The sequence below is a fragment of the Protomyctophum parallelum genome (genome assembly GCF_964188405.1).
Source record: "Protomyctophum parallelum genome assembly, chromosome: 2".
Classification (NCBI taxonomy): domain Eukaryota; kingdom Metazoa; phylum Chordata; class Actinopteri; order Myctophiformes; family Myctophidae; genus Protomyctophum; species Protomyctophum parallelum.
The window spans coordinates 32,234,834-32,252,435 of NC_139699.1; the positions used below are offsets into that span (position 1 = coordinate 32,234,834).

Below are 17,602 nucleotides of genomic sequence, written 5' to 3' on the forward strand. Positions count from 1 at the left end.
TCACAAAACACCACACCACATACCAAAAATAACCCAAGTCATACATTAAAACAAAACATTAAGACACCCTGACCCATGCAAATGTCACAAAATACAGCACCACGTACCAAAATAATACAAGTCATACATTAAACAAGACATTAAGACACCGTGGACCATGCAAAATTCACCATACACACCAGCACGCACGCACACGCACACGCACACACACCCACACTCACACAGCCCCCAGCAAAAGCATGTCCCTGACAGGGTCCATACGAACTATTGATCCCAGGACCACACACCCCAGATAGAATCAATACCGCTATCCCATAGCCTGCTCAGAAGAAGGGGGGTGCAATATGCCCACATATGCTATGGTTGGTCCCACACACCCAGCAAAATCAATATCACCATGCCGATGGGGTCATAAAGATTAGGATCCCTGCACACACACCCCCGAAACATCATGTGTCTCAGTGCATGAGTCCAAACAACCCCTAAATGTAAAGAATATATGCACCACATGAACTTATTCATAGTAAACAGTATTTGATTCTATCATATTACTGACATTGATAGTAAATAACGGATACAAAAGTACTATATTCATGTGTTTACTAGCATATTTACTAGCACACCAGGTATAAATGTCTGGAATCACTCAACATTCAAACGTCTTTTAGTGATTTAACTCTCTGATTTACAGAGTTCAAAGGACCCCAAGTTGATACAGGCATATCGACGAGCAAACCAATGAAGGTAGACAGAACCATTTATAAAATGATAGGCATCTATCGTACTCAGCATGGTGTACTATGGAGTGAAAGATACCGAGACAGGGGCTATAGGTAAAGGTCTATTGAAATAATAGTAAGAGTCCTAGATATGGAGACTGTTACGAGTGACATATTGTGAGAATTGCAGATCTGCTACTTTTGCATCATTATGCCTTAACACACCGTCATACTTTCAAAGTTTAGAAACCATGTGAAAATTGGTACCAATGGTTAATGACTAGCCTTATACTCTAAATAAACTGTAATATTATATAATACTGATAAAGAAGATAGTCACGTCCGAAGATGTGTATTGAACTCTACTTAACTAAATCCAATGGTCTAAAATAAAAAAACCCATATCATGTCAATTATACTTTTTTAAGCATGCATCATCTATACCCCTCCTGTATTTTGCCTAAATGCTTTACCTTAAACATACCATAGGTGCCTGTTATATCACAGACTGTCACACAGTTAGGGTTGAACATAATTTTTAACATTGCTACTCAGCCATCATCGGCTTGGCTAAATGACAAAATGAAGAAGTCAGTAAAATAACAAAATGGTGAATTAAAATACTAGATGAAAATAACAAGTGCCGCCGACCTCGGACATCAGCACTGTCTAGAGCCATGACAGAATCGACAGATGGAGGAGTACAATATGCCCACACAGGCTAGAAACTGCTTGTCTTGCATCCAAACCGGCCGGCCACAGTCTGTTGATTTTGAGGAAGTCGCATAGATGGAGAAAGTTGAATGATCACACACAGACCCACACACAGATAGAATCAATAGAACAGTTCGCCTACACAAATCAGTGCATGCGCAGTTCAGTTTGAACAGATGGGCATTAACTGCCTCACACAAAAGCAGAACTAGAATCATATTGATCCCCCAACTGCCAAAGATGAAAATGCCATTATCAGGATCAATACGATGAGATCATCAGATACCGGAAGCTCCAATCAGCACAATCAATATAATGACGTCATCGGAAAATGCTAAAATGCCACGCCCACCCCTCTAGGGAGTGCCCTCAGATGGGTGGTTAGGATCCCCCCCTAAATAAAAAGGGTGGGAGGGATATAGGGTGCCCCTTACTACTACTTGTGTGAGTGGTTCTCTGACCCCAATCTGACAATCTGCGCCGTGCAGAGGGTGATTAATGTGGGTGAGACCCTCCAAGATTCTCTCTCAGAGGAGGCCAGGGACAAAACCCAAAACCAGTCAACAACATACTTTTAGCACACAGTCATCTGTACTTCCCTAGAATCTCAGAGTGGCAGACAGCTCACTGCTCACAGAGAATTGTTTTATGGATTTATTTATTTTTTAGATTTTTATAAACTATTACCTATAGCTATGAGCTTTATTTGTGCGTGGGGTTTACAGATGGCTGAAGGACAGCTGTGCCCTATTTTGCCTAATGTATAGGCTGCTTTGTGGATGGGATGATTATACAATGCATTAAAATGGCATAGAGTGTAATGGCTGCAATGTTTTTCACGGGCGCAGATAGAAATTCCATTCATTTCTCCATGAACGTTTCATGGAAATCCTTATATTAAGTGTTTTAAGTCTGGAATCAAGCCAACCAGGCTCCTTGTGAATCATGACCATAAAACATTTGATTGTGTTCATAAAAATATTTGTAAAATGCAATAAAAAAGACTTACAGGACTTACATATTTTCAGAATGAAGGAACTTACTTCTCTCATGAGTCATTTTGCATACCTTTCCAAAGAATCCAGCCAAAGCTATTGTTTAGCTTGCTTCTTTTAAACTGCAATCATTGTCTTTATTATAGTATTGTATGGTTAATAGTGTAAAAATATTGTAGGCCTTGAGTGGTAGTTCGTTTTGGCAATGATTCAGAAGAAAATCCAAAACTAGGTTGATTGACGCCCTTTAACCATTGACATACCCAGTCTAAACCTACTTTGTGCAGCACCTATCCCTTATCATAGTTCTTGGAGGCCGGTCAATGATGGCAGTACAGTGACATCATATAGGGCATAAAAGGGACACACACACATACTAATACTTTGAACTTGAAACCGCTGGTTCGATCAACTTTGCCTTGGATCCAACACACACACACACACACACACACACACACACACACACACACACACACACACACACACACACACACACACACACACACACACACACACACACACACACACACACACACACACACACACACACAATGTCATCCCAGTATCTCAGTCTTGTTTAATTTCAACTTTGCTATTTTACAACACAGGATTTTGCAGTGTGGCAGTTAGGCAATTGTAAATTCAGGATATGTCAAAATCAAGGCATCAAATCATATGTAAATATAAATAAAAAGCATACTATTTTATGTTAGTTGAGCATTCATTTTACTCATATTCAGTCAAGTAAACTCAATGAGTGCTACAGTGAGAAAGATACCTTCATAATGACAATTCCACCACCTAGTGGCTGAAAATATTGGAAGCAAGCCCAAGGTAGAAGGAGTAGGAGAATCTATCAAATGGCAAAGCTCGAACTATTCTTTTCACGCCTTCATCACATCCAGACTCGACTACTGTCGAGTGACTCCTATACGGTGCCACCTCTAAAGTCCTCTAGACAATACAGTATGTGCAAAAATCTGCTGCTAGAACACGATTCAGAGACCACACCAGTCCTCCACGACCTTCTCTGGCTCCCAGTAAAACACAGAATCGACACTACAAGGCCCTCAACAAGCCCCCCATACATCTCTGACCTCTTTCACTGCTGCAGCCCCTCCCGCTCCCTCAGGTCTGGTGATGACAACCTCCTGGTGGCACTGGTACCCAAGACAAAGCCATGAACCTGGGGTGACAGATTGTGACAGACTGTGACAAATGTAAGCAAGATTTTGTTTGCTTACTGTAAAGTTGCCCGAGGGCCAAGGCTCCAAAAACAGTCAGCGATGCTTTTTGGTGGATTTTATTTCTCCAAAACTACAGCTCCAGTGCAGATATTCACAATGGAAAAATCAAACAGCAAAAATAATACTGGCCAAAATACAAAACAAAGAAATCTAAAATACTTAACGCACAACATAGGAAAAAGGAAAAATAACCAAACTGCACTAGGCTATGCCCATGACATGGGCCTATAGCAGCTCTCTCACTGGGCTGTCAGCATGATGCCTGCCCGAGCATAACTGACTAGCTCTGCCTGCAGTCTCCCCTTTATAGGAGAGGATCCTACCACCCACAGAGAAGCAATTAACCATACACAGCTTATCTACAAGCTCACAGATATCAGCTGAACATGAATAAGTAACCCCCTACCTAGATGTTCTATTTTAGATTAATCATCATATGGGGTTACATTCATTTCCCCAAATAATAGACATACTTTAATAATTGACCTTGTGAAACACCCCTATTCCTCAACAGTACTTGGCACCTTCCCCCCTTCTTAAAGTGACAGCACTGGAGAGGCCATACAAACACTGAGCTAACCAGCAGGTTACAATAAACTGAACGTGTCATTTCCTTTGTACATCCTTATGAAACCTGAATAAATTGTGAATGCATTCATCAACACTATTGACATTATATGATAGGACCTGTCTGCCCCACTACCCACAGTCTGTGTGGTGTGTGCGTGCGTGCAATGTCCTTAATCAGTGTGTGTGTGTGTGTGTGTGTGTGTGTGTGTGTGTGTGTGTGTGTGTGTGTGTGTGTGTGTGTGTGTGTAGGGCACGGGCTGCCCCGTGACACTTACATTTCATAATTCTATCTGGGGTGCTTTGCTTTATTTTATACCTGGTCTTCTCAAATGCAACTTTTTGGTAATATTTTATAATGTGTTTTTGTACTTTAAATTGGATTTATTAGTGTAAAGCAATTTGTGATTATGATTGCTATTAGTTTGAGAGAGAGAGAGAGAGAGAGAGAGAGAGAGAGAGAGAGAGAGAGAGAGAGAGAGAGAGAGAGAGAGAGAGAGAGAGAGAGACATTCAAACTGTCTTCATTTCAATAATATCGACGGCCACACACCCATCATTGGTTTATTTTCTTATTACCATGTCAGATTAAAGTGTCTATAAAGCCACAGCGGTTTAATATGTTATTACCCTGTCAAGAGTAAAATGTCTATAAAGCCACAATGACCTGAGATCCATGTACACTGTACTACAGTATATAGCAGATTAGATGTGTGGCTCAATGAATTGCATTGTACTAGTCAATATGTCTGTAAAAAAAAACGTAACAATTGTCTTGTAAGGTCATGCAGTTCTATTTTTATGGTTGATGATTTATTGGAATGAGAGTTAATTGAACCAGTCAGACCGTGGTCAGAACCACACTGTTAGTGGACCCACAGAGGTTGAGTCAGCTCCAGTGGCGTAAAGAAATTACTGTAAGTACATTTATCACAACATCAAATGCAGAAGATGCATCATGCTTAAGTAAAAATGTATAGATGCTTTAGGTTTAGAATAAATAACCCATGAGGAAATAAGGAGAGAGAGAGAGAGAGAGAGAGAGAAACACATGATTCCTTGTTTCCTCCTTGTGCACAGAAAAAGATTAGGCTACTGTGTGACGTTTTTTGTGTGACTTAATACATAAAAAAATAAATTGTATTATTATTATTATTATTATTCATGTATGAATCCAACGCTATTTATATTTTTAATACAACTGATTCCATTTCTGAGCAAAACGATCACCACCCGTTGCCCGGCGACGAATCTAACCAATCAGGGTGCGATCAACCGGCCGGGGTATGGGATCACCAGAGCCATAGAAGCTCTGAGCCTGTGCTTTGAGCGAACCTAGTCGGAACACCGTGTCTGATTGGTGGAGATGCCCGTTGTAACCATGGTAGCGCCACAGCGCGTTATTTAAGTTGGCAGAGCGTCACTGTCGGGTCGTCCCGTGTTGGTTATGACGTGGTGTCTGGTAGTTTGTGACGTGGCGGCCCCGTGTCGGTTTGACGTTGCCGTGTTGACAGAATCACCGTTTCTGGTTGGTGGAGCTGCGCGGTATTGGTAACCATGGTAGCGGCGTGGTCGCATCAGTGGGACGTTGCTTTGTTGACAGAATCACTTTCTGGTTGGTGGAGCTGCGCGGTAACCATGGTAGCGGCGTGGTCACATCAGTGACAGTGTGACGTTGCTTTGTTGACAGAATCACCGTTTCTGGTTGGTGGAGCTGCGCGGTAACCATGGTAGCGGCGTGTTTTATTTGTTTACTGAACCAGAGCTGATCTGGAATAAAAAGGGCTGCAGCCTGTCACAGACAAACACCTTTGATTTAGTGTTAATGGAAATCCTGTCTACTAGTGCTAGCAAGCAGAATAGTCACACAAGTTTTACCAACTGTATTATGGTGGAAACAACTGACATGGAATCCTCCAGAATAGCTGAGCAGCAGCTCAACACTTATGGCATTATAACACCTGATTGCCGCAAAACCAACGGAAGGAAGATGTCAACATGCACTTGGAGCAACAAGCGCAAGGTGAAGGTTTTCGGAGCACCGCTGAAGAGCCTACAGTGTCATACTGACCACGGGGATGTGCCAAGGTTTCTGGTGGGTGCATTTTCCATGCTGCTGGAGCACACTGACAAAGAGGGCCTGTTCAGAAAAGCAGGTTCAATTACTAAACAAAAAGCACTCAGGGTCCAGCTGGATGCGGGCAAGGAAGAGTGTCTGTCCACAGCAAATCCCCATATTGTGGCCGGCCTGGTGAAGCAGTTCTTCAGGGAGCTTCCAGAACCCATCCTGCCCACCGAGCTGCATGATGCCTTTCTGAAGGCCCAGGAGCTGACCAGTGAGGAGGACAGAACCGCCGCCACACTGCTGCTGTCTTGCAAACTGCCTGACAGAAACATCAGCGTGCTGCGCTACCTTTTTGACTTCCTCCACAGTGTGTCCAAGAGGAGTGCAGAGAACAAGATGGACAGCAATAACCTGTCTGTGGTCTTCACCCCTAACCTCCTTCCACCTGGAGAGGAAACTGAGAAGATGGAAACCAACCTCAAGCTGCAGAGAGCAGTCATTCAGTGCTTCATAGAGAATGCTCAGGACTTCGGTGTGTTACCACAGTGCCTCTTGGAGAAAGTCATGTTTGGCGGTGAGAACAGCGAGACCAGCGAGACCAGCGATCCACTGCCTCCTCAAGACAGAGAGGAGAACACCCTAGGACAGAGAGCAGAGAGGGCAAAGAAGCAACTTACAAGATTTGCAACTTGGATTCACAGGACATTTGGTTGCTATGTGCCTCCTGCCTCCTAAGACTTCAGCCAGGCTTTCCTGGGTACGGGAAGCGAGTCCAAGAGCTCAAAGTACTTCAGTACATCTGAAGAGAACCTGCTGACACCCCTGGGTGATGTAAGCACCCTACGGACCTCATGGATCAGTGAGACATCCGGTGGAGCCCAGGAGTTCAGCGAGGGATCCTTGGCAGACTCCCCCATGCCATAGCTACTACTACACCTCTGAGCCTGCCATCATAGCATCTACTCCGTTGGGGGAAAGATGTGCTGTGAGTGCAGCGATGCAGCGAGTCTGGAGAACGAGGCACACCTAGAACGGTCCCACTCTGCTGAGGATTTCATTTCATATTTATTTATTTCATTTCAGTTATGGTTTTACATGATTATATTCATTTTACTTTGTACTTATTTTTTACATATAGCACTAAAGATAAGGAGCAGGAAGAAGATAAATCTTATTTATACCTTTAAATCATTAAAAAAAAACTTCTAATTGATGCTGCTGCCAACCATACATTTTATGTATCACCATGATTACATCGAATAAAAAAATAAAGAAAATAAAGAAAAGCAACAAGGACACAAGAACATAGAGCTCAACAACGCTGAGGGAACAAAATAACACTTATATCTAACCTCCGATCAAGACGGCCTTGACAGAACCTGGCGGTGACCTGCGAGCTGTCACACAGGACCACCACGGCCACTGTTGGAGAAACATATCAAACCCTCTGAGAACATCTTAATGCCACAGCCAGAGACTCGAGTTCAGCGAGCTCAGTCAGTAGACACATAGACGTCCACTGTCCCTACACTGACTGCACTGACTCAAAAGCAACATCTAACCATTGTGGCTTTGTGGGCACCTCAATGTTAAATTGGCAATTATTTTGCAAAATGTAAAAATATAAAGAATTTGGAAAAGAATATGTGAAGTAATGTAAATTATATGATGATCTGAACAGACTTGAACATTTAACATTTAAGGCCTAAAAATACACTTGCAACAAATTGCTACAAAACCTGTGATCAGCCAGTCATTAGGGGCATAGTTGAAGGATACATTTAGGTCTGCTAATTATGTACCATGCATGTTCAAATCCTATATACTTTACGTATTACTTCAGACCATTTTCCAAATGCTTTATTTTTTACATAATTTCATCATCATTTACAAATAAGTTGCTTATTTAACATTGAGGTTTTCTACAATGTTCTATTTTCATCCTTCCATGTCAGTAAAATGGCAAGCCATGCACTACTCTGTAGTGATGTTTGTGCCTTGAGCAAACTTTCTTTGGACATTGGAAGCAAGTGTGAGAGCAAAGGTCCACAAAAATTACAATTCTTAGTTACACAATTTAGGGTTTATCATTATAATTTAGCAAACTGACAGTCACGTGGTTAGCACGTTTCCCAGGGCTTATTGGGTTAGTTTAGATGCAAAGTATGACACACAGAGCAACTATGAACATTAATATTAGATAATCATAACAATAAGGACGAACTATATGGTGACTTACTTGAATACATTAATAAGGAAGAGGTGTTACACCAACTTTTATAAATATGAATGTGATTCTACTGACGCACATACAATATGCTGGTCAGACTAGGTCAATAAATGTATATAATCTGTTTTACTACTTTTATAAATATTGTTATACATTTTGTAAATTGTTGATGTTTGAATTATAAAATAAAATTGTTGCGTTAAAAAAAAAAAAAGATTAGACAATAATATACAGTATGAACTTTAATTATGGTAAAGTATAGTAGAAGACAGCCAGCACTCAACAAAAATGTCCTTTTCACATTTTATTTGCCTCAACCAGACAGAGCGTTTCAACCTTAACAGCCTTCCTCAGCATATAGCCTACAGTCACAGGAGGACGCTGAGGGAGGCTGTTAAGGTTGAAAAATAAAACTACCGGTATGTGAAAATGTATTGAGTGCTGTGCTGGCCCTATTTTGAAAAACATTTTAAAATATCCGATCTACAAGCTCACAATGTGTCGATTTTGGCTATTTGAACAAGAAAAAGAAAAAAAGAAAAAGCCTAAAAAGGTTTTGTCATAAATAAGGGGTAAGGCGGCACCCAAGATAGGGCCATTATATAGCAAATCTGCTGTAGTGGGGCTGCTCAGTGAGTGAATGTCTGGAGCTGTATGAGTACCAAGCAGAAAGAGTTGACTTACAATAAGAACTATTCTGTGTTTTGCTCCAAGGACCTTGACTGCAGCTACTACACAGCCTATGTGAAATCCCTTCTAAAGAAAAAGTCATCAACCCCCAGGTGAACATATAAGATACATTTACTCTCATGTTATTGGAGTACAGTACTTATGTTGATTTTCTTCATATGAGTAAAAAGTATATAAGCCTATTACAGTAATAGTGAACTGTGAAATGCACTTCTGGATTACATGGCTCACTTTAAAGGTGAATACCACTCATTTCAACATTGAACTATTATCTTAGGAAAGGAAGAAAAAAACAACTTCTGTTTAGCCTAGAACTGGAGGTATAGAACTATGGGCTCATGTGATAAATATGATTTTCCTGTTCTGTCCAGCTCTACAAGCACAGACAAACCAACACTGTCTCAAAAAGTAGCTGATACACTAAAGAGTTACATTTACACTCCAGAGAAAGGTGAGTCTTTCCGAACAAACATTTGTTTTGTTTTTGTTATAGTAGTGTTGTGTATGAATGAATGACATTTTTATTTTCGTGTCATGCCACTTTGGCCCATCCCATATGGGATTATATGACACATTTCACAGAATACACTGAATACAACTGACACTTCCTGTTCATACATATTTGTAAATTATTCGAACAAACAAACAAAGAAAAGAAAACAAAGAAAATAAAATAAAACGAAAACAATCATAACAAGGCCATTTTACATGTAAATGGCCCTCCTCATTGACCAGGCCTTCTCAAGGAATGAGGCAAATGAAAAAGTGTACTTTTGAAACAGGCGCTTCAGTCTCTCGAAGTCCTCCAACCATACAAATTCATGGTTTGGGTCTATCTTATTAAAAAGTCTCTCCCTAATGGAATTGTAGAATGGACAATAAAAAACAAAATGCATTTCATTTTCGATTTGCTTTACATCACACAGACTACATAGTCTATCCTCCTCCACCGTGCCTATACATATCTATCTTGTGTAATGTAATAAATGTAACAATTTGAGTTTTTATAGTTAGTAAAAATGCAATTTTTCTTCTAGTATTCCGTTTTCCCCTCAAGCTGTCCATCTCAGCATTCCTCCATTTGTTGCCTTTGTGGCAATCTACCATGTAAGTTATCCAAGAATACAATACACTTGCACCTGCACCTAGAGCACTGTATTACCCTTTAGTCTCATCTTATAGTGTGTGTGTGTGTGTGTGTGTGTGTGTGTGTGTGTGTGTGTGTGTGTGTGTGTGTGTGTGTGTGTGTGTGTGTGTGTGTGTCTGTGTGTGTGTGAATTAAATAACATAGCTCCTACAGCTCTGTAAATGTACAACTTGTCTCCTTTCAGATGGCATTGTTGCTGGTCGTTCAGGTTATTCCTACTCTCCATATTGTCTGTGCTGGCATTGATGAAAACATCGCCTTCCTGCTGCTTGGCTTTGACATCGTCCTCTCCGACGACAGAATGGAGGTTGTCCAAATTGTGACTTTCTATACTTGGTTGTTGGAAGGTGGGTAATTGTTTGCATTGGATGGATGTCAACTGAACCAAATTTACAGTTCTTTGAATTTCCCCCCTCGGACCAATCCGTTGTTATGGGATGTTATGTGAATATGTACAGTGGACACTATATCTTGTATTTCATGCAGATCTGTTTCATTCTCCCTTCATACCATGCTATTGTCGTTGACAGTGTGCTACCTGTGTGCGATGACATTATCGTGTATCGTCAGTCTGGTCATGCTCATGCGATCAATGGTACTTCATAGGTTAGTAGCTATACTTTGATTCCTCATGCCGATCTAGAAGTGTACAATCCATTTAAATTGATCACCGATATATTGTATGCCAAACATCCCTCAGATACAGTTAATTTTCATTCATACTGTATATTTATTAAGTAATCATAACCATTTTTTGCAGTAGACTTAGTTTTAATTTCGTCCAGAAATAATGCAGGTGTATCTAAGCCCGAACGTTTTTTTCCTTTGTGGTTTATATACCAACATTGATTTGTGGTGTAATCCATGTAATATCATATGACATGGCCGAATAAACCTACTGTATCATTAAATACAGTATTGGAATAATGCCTTTTGACTATCACAACTTGGCAGTGAACATAGACTAAAAAAAATCATCTCTCCATTATCAAACTGTGACGATCGTATTGGAATCTGCAGTGTTATTTTAGTTAAGTGTACATGTAAAAAAAAAACAAGAAATTATCAAATAGTGATATTTGTCAGGTGAAAGAAGCGCTGGTTTTTGAGCTGTCAGGTTTCACGACAAAAAGGAAAAAAAAGTCCTTTGGATGATTTTCCTGTGTTTGGGCTATAGAACCATCATGTGATCACTGGATATTCCTCTTCCTCCATTTCAGATCAAACCTCAAAGGACTTTATAAGGGAGACATTTACAGTATTTATAACAGCCAGAAAACAATCCACCCATCCAACCCTGGCATTGTGTGCTGGATGGGCTTGACAGGGTACCAGGCTGCAATCATCTCCCTAGGTAAAATCAACCTAAGATAGACTTCATCCTTAACACTTAACTTACCTTGAGGGGGCAAATGCATACACGACTATTTTATTTTTATTTTTATTTTAATACTGTTTTTATTAGGCATTGTTTGTACGACATCAGAATATTATCGACAATGATAATGAGTAGTTTTGTTAAATAAAATTAAAGAAATAACAGGCAATGTAAATGTTCCACATACAATCCATAATAAAAAAGTGTGAACAGACAAACAAAACAGACAACAGGACAGACACTCTTGCTCTCAAACTTTCCCAACATGTTGTTGTAAATTTAGTGAATTACAGACATTCTTTTTTTAAATGAGAAAAAATAAAATAGTTCCCTTTTTTTCCCTTTTTTTTCCTTCCAATTTTCTATTGTGCTATCTATTGTGTAGGAGGGGTTAGCGTGCACCTATTGAAATATTAAATGAAGGGTTGCCATGTCTGGTAGAATCTATCTTCACTCCCTCTCAATTCAAACTTAATCTTTTCCAATTGTAAGTAGTGCATAACATCTCTCATAAGTGAAGTATGAGTCGGAACCTGTGCTTGTTTCCAATTCAACAGTATCAGTCTGCGAGCCAGTAGAGTCACATATTTTACCATGTTATATTGGAAAGTAGACAGTTTGACCCCGGTCCCCCTGACTCCCATCACACATAATAAATAGTGAAATTTATCGTGAACTCATTCATCATTGGTCCTCAGCATTACTAATGGTAAAGTCACTATGTGTAATATCATTAGTTAAAGAGGGTATTCCACAACTCCACTTCTAGGCCAAGGAGTGCGTAAAAAGATCACAGTGCCATTTCAAATGTTTTAAAGACCATGAAGATATCTATCGACAGTTCAGTTATTGATCTGTGTGCAGTGCACTGACTATGAATTATCCCAATTGATGGTTTTTAGATGGATTGATTATTTTGCATTTTCTTGACAGGAATGGTAATCCAGACTCTCGTGTTCTTCATCTGCTTCGTGTTTTTGGTTTTCTTGATCATTATCCCCATCGTCTTTGGCCGAAACCTCATTCTCTTCCAAATGGCTGCAAAGGCATGGTGAGCTAACCCCTAAAACCTTTATTCTTAGAAAAACTGACCTGAGTTGCAACTGAACTCTTTTTTCCATCTAAACGTCCATGCTAAACCCCTTATCCCTAAACTACTTTGACTTTTTTACTATATTGAAGCATTTTTTAATAGTGAAAATAGCCAATCTACAAGCTCACAGCGTGTCGATGTAGATCGGCTATAGTTGAACTATTCCAAAACTATTTTCAAAATAGTAAAAAACGGGGTAAGTAGTTTAGGGATAAGGGGTTTAGCATTGACGAAAATAGAGCCCCAAATCTCCTTGCCATAAAAAGCTCACATGTAGATCTGCTATTTTTGGCTAATGTTTTCCCCAGAATATGAATGCAAGTGGTTAAACGTCAGTTTGTTTTCTATGAATTGCCTTCTATACAGGCAAACCCTGAGTGTAAGTTTAAAGATAGATAGAATGAAGTAACAATAGGCCTATAGCAGCAATATTAGTAAATATGATTTTGAATGATGGATAAAAGCAAGTTATGATTTTGTGCAAAATATTGGACTACCTCCTTACTTTATACATGGTTACAAAAGGTAAATTACATTTAGATTTTACTAATGTCTCTTGAAAGAGTCTGTGGACAACAATGAGCTGATCCTCTTCTGTAAGATTGAAGTACTTTTGGAATTGAAACAAGCCTCTTCAAATGACCTCCAGTGTTTTTATAACTACACTGTTTTCATATCACACAAATACCAAATCTCCAAAATAAGAATATATGAACAAAAAATCATTAGTCAGGTTTCAACTGACAAAAAAAGAAACTTTTTGAAGATTTGACTAGCAACTTCTTGATTGATTGTAAACTCTGTTCACAGAGGCAGTCTGTTCCTGTTCACCTATTTCCTCTACCTGGTCAACATTGTGGTAGGGCTGATTGTCGCCATATGGAGAATGGTGCTAACGGCTTTGTACAACATTCTCCATCTTGGAGGTATTGACATCAGCTTGCTGCACCGTACCTCTGAAACATACGACCCAGGTACAGTACGCCACATCAGTGATCCTCAACCTTTTTATTTTCAATGACCCCGAGTTTGAAATGCATCAGGCCATGGGCCCCCATGCATGCATGGTTGGAGGGGTTGATTGATTGATAGATTCTTTGGGGAATTCTCCGGAAGTGCATTCTTTGTCTATGGGACCTGGCGACTACCGCCGATAGCAGGCGAACGGTCGAAAAATGGGCGGAGGAACGTCGTCCGAAAATATATAAATAATTCATCTTTTGGCCTTGCATACCACCCGTTTTGAATTTGCACATAATGCAGGAGGCAGCAGCACCACCCGTTAATAAAAAACGAGTGCTTCAAAACTCCAGCACTTAAAAACATGCGTGCGTGCGGGCGAGAAGCGGGCGAGGTCGCGTGCACGCATCCGCCTGGGTGACAGCAGACTGCTGGGCGAGCGCTGGCGCTTTGGCATGGGGATCAGATCAACATATGGAATGAATTCTGTACTGGCCATATGGAGCGTGTCTTGAGTGTACAGGGTTCGATTTCATAGTAAATAAGACAATATTTCACAGTCATTACAGTCTTAAGACTAGCGTTATAATGTGTGTGTGCCCGCACAGCGTATCATTACTACACCAACTACCTGAAGGTTGAGGTCAGCCAGTCACACCCGGTGATGAAGGCCTTCTGTGGACTGCTGCTGGACATCATGGTCCAGGGTGGTGGAGCTGTACAGAAAATGCGGGATGCAGAGGAAGGTACAGTAGGTCATGGATCACACACACACACACACACACACACACACACACACACACACACACACACACACACACACACACACACACACACACACACACACACACACACACACACACACACACACACACACACACATCATCCCAGTCTTGTTTAATTTCAACTTTGCTCTTTTACAACACAGGATTTTGCAGTGTGGCAGTTAGGTAATTGTAAATTCAGGATATGTCAAAATCAAATCATATATAAATAAAAAGCATACTATTTTATGTTAGTTGAGCATTCATTTTACTCATATTCAGTCAAGTAAACTTAATGAAGCGCTACAGTGAGAAAGATACCTTCATAATGACAATTCCACCACCTAGTGGCTGAAAATATTGGAAGCAAGCCCAAGGTAGAAGGAGTAGGAGAATCTATCAAATGGCAAAGCTCGAACTATTCTTTTCACGCCTTCATCACATCCAGACTCGACTACTGTCGAGTGACTCCTATACGGTGCCACCTCTAAAGTCCTCTAGACAATACAGTATGTGCAAAAATCTGCTGCCCGCCTGCTCACTAGAACACGATTCAGAGACCACAACAGTCCTCCACGACCTTCTCTGGCTCCCAGTAAAACACAGAATCGACACTACAAGGCCCTCAACAAGCCCCCCATACATCTCTGACCTCTTTCACTGCTGCAGCCCCTCCCGCTCCCTCAGGTCTGGTGATGACAACCTCCTGGTGGCACTGGTACCCAAGACAAAGCCATGAACCTGGGGTGACAGATTGTGACAGACTGTGACAAATGTAAGCTAGATTTTGTTTACTTACTGTAAAGTTGCCCGAGGGCCAAGGCTCCAAAAACAGTCAGCGATGCTTTTTGGTGGATTTTATTTCTCCAAAACTCCAGCTCCAGTGCAGATATTCACAATGGAAAAATCAAACAGCAAAAATAATACTGGCCAAAATACAAAACAAAGAAATCAAAAATACTTAACGCACAACGTAGGAAAAAGGAAAAATAACCAAACTGCACTAGGCTATGCCCATGACATGGGCCTATAGCAGCTCTCTCACTGGGCTGTCAGCATGATGCCTGCCCGAGCATAACTGACTAGCTCTGCCTGCAGTCTCCCCTTTATAGGAGAGGATCCTACCACCCACAGAGAAGCAATTAACCATACACAGCTTATCTACAAGCTCACAGATATCAGCTGAACATGAATAAGTAACCCCCTACCTAGATGTTCTATTTTAGATTAATCATCATATGGGGTTACATTCAATTCCCCAAATAATAGACATACTTTGATAATTTACAATTTACAATTTACAATTTAGGCATTTAGCAGACGCTCTTAATCCAGAGCGACTTACATTTAAGCAAGAACAAAAGCATGGGAATACATCACATAAAAGCATTTATCCTGAAACATGCGTAAGCTAAGAAAGTAACAGTGGAATATCTATATAATGAAACTATACATACACTATACAGTATATAAACTATACATATTTACTACTATGCTAATGCTATACATATGTACTATGGCGTGCTATGACTATATACAATACAATTATAGTGCTGTCTACATAACATGCTATAAGTCTGTGTCAAATGCTATCTAAGCCAACAGAAATGCTATCTAAGGGGTTAGGATAAGTGCTATGGGCCATGATGGAGTCTGAAAAGGTGGGTTTTCAGGCTACGGCGGAAGATTGGGAGTGATGCTGCAGTTCTGACTGCAATGGGAAGTGCATTCCACAGTTTTGGAGCCAGAAGGGAGAAGAGTTTGGGACGTGTGGAGCGTTGTCCCGGCGTTTTTAGTGAGGGTACTTCCAGCTTCCCTGCGTTGGCTGATCTGAGTGCGCGGGAGGGTTTGTAGGGTTCAATCATACTTGCAAGATATGGGGGAGCCATACCTTTGGTTGCTTTGAATGCCAGCATCAGAGTTTTGTATTCTGTGCGGGCAGCGACCGGGAGCCAGTGGAGGGAGCGGAGCAGGGGGGAGACATGTGAGAATTTTGGCTGGTTGAAGACCAAGCGAGCTGCTGCATTTTGGATCAGCTGGAGAGGCTTAAGTGCACATGCTGGTAGGCCAGTAAGGAGGGAGTTACAATAGTCGAGTTTTGACAAGACTGTTGTCTGGATTAGGAGCTGGGCTGATTCCTGGGTGAGGAACGGTCTAATTCGTCGTATGTTATAGAGTGTGAACCTACAGGATCGAGTGACAGCTGTGATGTGAGCTTTGAACGAGAGCTGACTGTCCAGGACAACACCAAGATTCCTGGCTGTTGGGACAGACGTTACCAGGGCGTTGTCTACATATGATGCGCATGCTCAGTGTTAAAAGCAACAACGAACATAATTGACCTTGTGAAACACCCCTACTCCTCAACAGTACTTGGCACCTTCCCCCCAAGTGCCAGCACTGGAGAGGCCATACAAACACTGAGCTAACCACAGGTTACAATAAACTGAACGTGTCATTTCCTTTGTACATCCTTGAAACCTGAATAAATTGTGAATGCATTCATCAACACTATTGACATTATATGATAGGACCTGTCTGCCCCACTACCCACAGTCTGTGTGGTGTGTGCGTGCGTGCAATGTCCTTAATCAGTGTGTGTGTGTGTGTGTGTGTGTGTGTGTGTGTGTGTGTGTGTGTGTGTGCGCGCGTGTGTGTGTGTAGGGCACGGGCTGCCCCGTGACACTTACATTTCATAATTTTATCTGGGGTGCTTTGCTTTATTTTATACCTGGTCTTCTCAAATGCAACTTTTTGGTAATATTTTATAATGTGTTTTTGTACTTTAAATTGGATTTATTAGTGTAAAGCAATTTGTGAATATGATTGCTATTAGCTTGAGAGAGAGAGAGAGAGAGAGAGAGAGAGAGAGAGAGAGAGAGAGAGAGAAAGAGAAAGAGAAAGAGAAAGAGAGAGAGAGAGAGAGAGAGAGACTGCCTGTCACATTCAAACTGTCTCCATTTCAATAATATCGACGGCCACACACCCATCATTGGTTTATTTTCTTATTACCCTGTCAGATTAAAGTGTCTAT

At 40.9% G+C, this 17,602-nt stretch overlaps 1 pseudogene across 1 annotated transcript in view; it reads left to right on the forward strand.

The window, feature by feature from the left end:
• The window catches only part of LOC310854594 (receptor for retinol uptake stra6-like), a 197,525-nt pseudogene extending 182,218 nt beyond the window's left edge, over window positions 1–15,307 (forward strand). Inside the window, exons 13-15 of the transcript in view lie at window positions 13,655–13,818; window positions 14,413–14,550; window positions 15,165–15,307. The product of the transcript in view is annotated as a receptor for retinol uptake stra6-like (transcript). The remainder of the gene's footprint in view (window positions 1–13,654; window positions 13,819–14,412; window positions 14,551–15,164) is intronic.
• The last annotated feature ends 2,295 nt before the right edge of the window (window positions 15,308–17,602 follow it).